We start from the raw sequence: 6,060 nt of genomic DNA on the forward strand, positions 1-6,060 counted from the left end.
TGTGGTTTCCAGGATGCAGTCATGGAAGGATCTGTCTGTCTGGCTACGGAGGGAACCACCACTGTGGTCGTTCCTACCAGGCGGCGTAGAGAGGAGCTGTGTCTGCACCACGTACTCTCACTACTGGTGTCCCTCAGGGCTGGGTTCTAGGCCTGTCCTCTTCTCTCTATAGACCTAGTAACTCTGCTCCTCACGTGGTCTCTTCGATCATTGCTATGCGTTAACACTCCACTACTTGCACAACATTTCATTTCTTTTTTTTATTCTCAAACTTTTGTATGTTGTTCATACAAAAGTACTGTTTACTTTTATGCCCCAAAAAAAGGAAAAAATATTTTTTGGGGACCCAGTGCAGTTCCCTGCGACAACACTAGGGGTCACCCCCCACCTTTAACATCAGTAGAGTGTGACATACCTGCTCTATAACTCAGAGGTGACATACACTGCTCTATAACATCAGTAATGCATACCACTGCTCTATAAATCATCAGAGTGACATACACTGCTCTATAACATCAGTAGAGTGTGACATACCATTCTATAACATCAGCAGAGTGACATACCACTGCTCTATAACATCAGTAGAGTGACATACCACTGCCTATAACATCAGTAGTGACATACACTGCTCTATAACATCAGTAGAGTGACATACCACTGCTCTATAACATCAGTAGAGTGCATACCACTGCTCTATAACATCAGTAGAGTGACATACCACTGCTCTATAACATCAAGCAGAGGTGTGACATACCACTGCTCTATAACATCAGTAGAGTGACATACCATGCTTATAACATCAGTAGAGTGCATACCACTGCTCTATAACATCAGTCAGAGTGACATACCACTGCTCTATAACATCAGTAGAGTGACATACCACGCTCTTATAACATCAGTAGTGTGACATACCACTGCTCTATAACATCAGCAGAGTGAATACCACTGCTCTATACATCAGTAGTTGACAATACCAGCTCTATAACATCACAGAGTGACATACACTGCTCTATAACATCAGTAGTGTTGACATACCACTGCTCTATAACATCAGCAGAGTGACATACACTGCTTCTATAACATCAGTAGAGTGACATACACTGCTCTAATAACATCAGTAGAGTGACATACCACTGCTTATAACATCAGTAGAGTGTGACATCCACCATGCTCTATAACATCAGCATGTGTGACATACACTGCTCTATAACATCAGTAGAGTGTGACATACCACTGCTCTATAACATCAGTAGATGACATACCACTGCTCTATAACATCAGTAGAGTGAACATACCACTGTTCTATAACATAGTAGTGACATACCACGCTGCTATAACATCAGTAGATGACAACCACTGCTCTATAACATCAGTAGAGTGGACATACCACTGCTCTATAACATCAGTGAGTGTGACATACACTGCTCTTATAAATCAGTAGAGTGTGACATACCACTGCTCTATAACATCAGAGTGTGTGACATACACTGCTCTATAATCATAGAGGTGACATACCACTGCTCACTATCATCAGTAGAGGACATACCACTGCTCTATAACATCAGTAGAGTGACATACCACTGCTCTATAACATGAGCAGAGTGACATACCACTGCTTGTTAACATAGCAGAGTGACATACCATGCTATAACAGCAGAGTGACTATACCACTGCTCTATAACATTCAGCAGGTTGACATACCACTGCCTCTTATAACCTCAGTTACTGACAGAGTGACATACTCACTGCTCTATTAAACATCAGTAAGCAGTTAGGACATACCACTGCTCTATAACATCAGCAGATTCCAGTACCACTGCTCTATATACATCAGTAGAGTCGTACATACCAGCTGCTCTATACATCAGTAAGAGTGGGCTACAATACATCTGCTCTAGTAACATCAGCAGTGTGACAACCACTGCTCTATAACATCAGTAGTGAGACATACCACTGCTCTATAACATCAGCAGAGTGACATACCACTGCTCTATAACATCAGCAGAGTGACATACCACTGCTCTATAACATCAGTAGAGTGTGACATACCACTGCTCTATAACATCAGCAGTGTGACATACCACTGCTCTATAACATCAGCAGAGTGACATACCACTGCTCTATAACATCAGTAGTGTGACAAACCACTGCTCTATAACATCAGTAGTGAGACATACCACTGCTCTACACCCCAACCCGAGCACTCTGTCCTGCCACCCCTGGTCTCTTGAGGCCTCCCAACTAGGACTGGGCAATATGGCGTAAAAATCCTATCTTGCTTTTTGAAAATGTATGGACGATTGTGGGGGTATGCATGTCCGAGCTGTGTGCTAGTCGTTTAAAAACAGACAGCTCGGTGCTTTCAACATGTCAATACCGCTCACAAATACAAGTAGTGATGAAGTCAATCTCTCCTCTACTTTGAGCCTGGAGAGATTGACATGGTTATTATTAATGTTTGCTCTCTGTCTACATCCGAGTGCCAGCCTTGCTGCCCTGTTCTGAGCCAATTGGAATTTTCCAAACCATGTAGGATTAGGGCCTTGTAAAACCCGCCATGCAGAGAACATGGACAGAATCTAAACATTAAAACGGAATTGAACAATATTCAGTAAAGTTTATCATAAGACATGAACAGAATGCTTCAGTGATTTGTATTTCCTGCAACTTTCTGAACAGCCAATGAGATCCCCTGTGTGTATGTGCCTGTCTACCACTGTGTGCAGACGTTAGCAAAAATGCTAATAAAAACAGTCTTCTGGTAGATGGCAAGGCTTTCCCAAAAACTCTCTCAATTAAATGTTAACTACAAAGTAGCCTATGCTTACCTGGCAGAATGATATCTTGATTATTTACAAACTCTACCATCACGTGCGCTACAAAAACACTGCTAAACAACAGCCTCGCTAGATGCACGTTAAAGGGAAACTACACCCAAAAATATTAAAGTCACTATTGGCCTATTGGCGGTTTCTTTCCTCTCCGGCAACTTAGTTAGAAAGGACGTCTGTATCTTTGTATTGACACACCATCCAAAGTGTAATTAATAACTTCACCATGCTCAAAGGGATATTCAATGTCTTTTTCGCCCCCCCATCTACCTAGCTTGCTGGTCTTTGTGGTTGAATCTGGTGTTGAATTCACTGCTAGACTGCAGAACCTTAAAGATAATTGTATGTGTTGGGTACAGAGATATAGTCGTTCAAAAATCATGTTAAACACTATTGAACACAGTGAGTCGATGCAAACTTGTGAAGACATTTGTACTCCTTAACTCAATACCATTTGAATACATTTGTAAAGACTTGTAAAAACATAATTCCACTTTGACATTACTATACGGGTATTGGGTGTAGGCCGTGACAAACTAATCTAAAATGTTTTCAATTTAAATTCAGGCTGTAAACAACAAAATGTGAAAAACTAGAGTGGTGTGAAAACTTAAGGGCACTGTATATTGACAGATGTTTTTACACTTTTTAAAAAGCCCGGTCAAGTGACGCGAATGTAGGTAGTAGCGCTAGCGATGAATTAGCAATTCTCTGTAGGCAAGCTAGCTAACCAGACAATCCAACAATAATAAACAAAACTGAATACTTAGAACATTCTAAAATACTATTTTTCATTTATTATAAACATAAAACACTACACTACTTTTAGACGTATAAAACACGTTTTCAAACGTGTAAGAAGTGTCAGGTTTGCTATCTGTTAGCTAGCTAGGTTCAGTATTAGCAAAAAAAGAAAAACCGTTCAACACTGACAGTGCGGCCTATCCCTTCCGGCAAAGCCTGCGACTCTCCTACTCAGATTGCCTCCAAGACGGCAAGCATTTTGGGCAACTTTTGACTTTCCACTGCTCTATAACATGAAGTTCTAAGACAGGGGTAGGATATTTGTGAATGATGGGTTTGTACTCCATCCCCATTTACTTTTGTAATCCTTGCAAGCTATCTGGCGCTAGTTTCAGGCGAGAGTTTGAGTTACTCACCCTGTCTATTTTGCTGGGATTTCTCTCCAGGGGATATCCAGAACAAACTGGGGCAGGGATTGATAATATTTCTGAGCTCGCAACTGTATTTCAGTCAGCGTCTATATTCAATTCTAGTTGTATTTCTTGAGAAAACGCCTTGCTTTTTCYTTTTCAGCCTCTGTGTAACGATAGCGGTACCTTCTCTTCTTCTTCGTGTGGTCTGGCAGACTAGAGGCTTTTTTTGCGTATTACAGCCTTCCACAGGTCGGAGTGTGAGTTGCAGATTTTGTTCAAATCAAATTGTATCGGTCACATAAACATATTTAGCAGATGTTATTGCATGTGTAGCAAAATGCTTGTGTTCCTAGCTCCAGCAGTGCAGTAGTATCCCCTTCACAAAAAAGTGAAAAGGGGAATGGGATTTTTTTTTTTATTGCACCACTATCTAACCCTACCACAGGAGGCTGCTGAGGGGAGGACGGCTAATATTAATGTCTGGAACGGAGCAGACGCAATGGCATCAAATACATGGAAACCATGGAAACCATGTGTTTTGTGTATTTGATACCATTCCACTGATTCCGCTCCAGYCATTACCACGAGCCYGTCCTCCCCAATTAAGGTGCCACCAACCTCCTGTCAACCCTATATATACTCCACCAAAYCCACCACCGCTTCCAACTACTTTGGCCCTACCAGATCCTACAACAGGGTTTCGGCCTGGGGGGCTGGARCCCCTTCTCTCATAACCCCATGTACTTATTCTACACTCAAACCTCTGACGCCCAATAACTTATCTGCTGCTGATACCACTAGATCAACCTTCTGAGATTTCCATTCCATCTGTGCGGTACAATTAATGACCACAGCAATAAAAACTCAAGAAATCATACCTTACTAAAACTCATCCTCTCTGACTCTCTCTCTTCAGTCCTACTCACTGACGGGCTCCCAGTGGAATCACTCACCCTTGGGCTATCCTCTAGTCTCTTCACTGCCTCAGCACAGGAAACTTTCTTCCCCACTCGAAACTAGCAATCTCAACCTGTCTGTCTCTTACAGGGCACTTCGCATCCCCAGCTGCAGTTAACACACAGTGCTTTTTATCTATCCCAACTCTATCCCAACTTTACACTCCCTCTGACCATGCCCTCCAGCACATCTCCCTTTTACACAGTGCTGCAACATGTCTGAATCCTTGGCACCTAAAGCACCGGAGCGGGTTCGGAACATAGGCCCTCACAGAATATCAAATATAACCTAACCTTATCAGGTGGTGAACTCTGTGTCAAAGCTAACAAAACAGACAGGGTATTGCCACCGGGGCTACATCTCATCAAACGGCGGGCGTCACAAATACCAGCAATATTATTTTTCCATTTGATCCACCCCACTGATCACTCCTTTGAGCCGCGCCCTGCTCCGGATTGCAAAGCACGACACAGGTTGAGCCCTGAGACGCGTGACGGAGAGCGTCTGCTGCCTCTGGGCGAAGGATGCAGAAAAACAATAAACACAATTACACTTCTCAAAACTTTGACAGATTTAACCCGAAGTTGTGGGGGTGTGTTTGTTTGGTGGGTTGGGGTCGGCTCCTGTAAATATGTGTGGGGTGTGTGTGTGAAGAGGTTCGCCCGGTTGTGCCGCGCCCTTTGGCGTGGGGGGTTTTTTGGGGGGGGGGGTGTTTTCCTTTGTTGCGTCGGGCGGGGCTTCCAAAGTTTCGTGTGTTTCTCCAATTTCTTAGTCCCATAGACGTTTCGATGGGGTTTTGAGGTAGGCTCCTGTGGCAGGCCAGTCAAGTTCTTTTCCACACCAATCTCGACAAACCATTTCTGTATGGACCTTGCCTTTGTGCACTGAGGCCTTGTCTATGGTGAAATAGGAAAGGGCCTTCACCAAACTGTTTCCACAAAGTTGGAAAGCACAGAATCGTCTAGAATGTCATTGTATGCTGTAGCGTTAAGATTTCCCTTCACTGGAACTAAGGGGCCTGAACCATGAAAAACAGCCCCGACCCATGTTTCCTGCTCCACCAAACTTTACAGTTGACACTATGCATTGGGGCAGGTAGCGTTCCAAAGCCAGAT

At 43.3% G+C, this 6,060-nt stretch overlaps 1 long non-coding RNA gene across 1 annotated transcript in view; it reads left to right on the forward strand.

Moving 5' to 3' along the window:
- The window catches only part of LOC139024691 (uncharacterized), a 33,016-nt gene that overhangs the window by 1,020 nt on the left and 25,936 nt on the right, over positions 1-6,060 (forward strand). The window lies entirely within an intron of this gene.

Source organism: Salvelinus sp. IW2-2015, unplaced genomic scaffold, assembly GCF_002910315.2.
Source record: "Salvelinus sp. IW2-2015 unplaced genomic scaffold, ASM291031v2 Un_scaffold1789, whole genome shotgun sequence".
Taxonomy (NCBI): Eukaryota; Metazoa; Chordata; class Actinopteri; order Salmoniformes; family Salmonidae; genus Salvelinus; species Salvelinus sp. IW2-2015.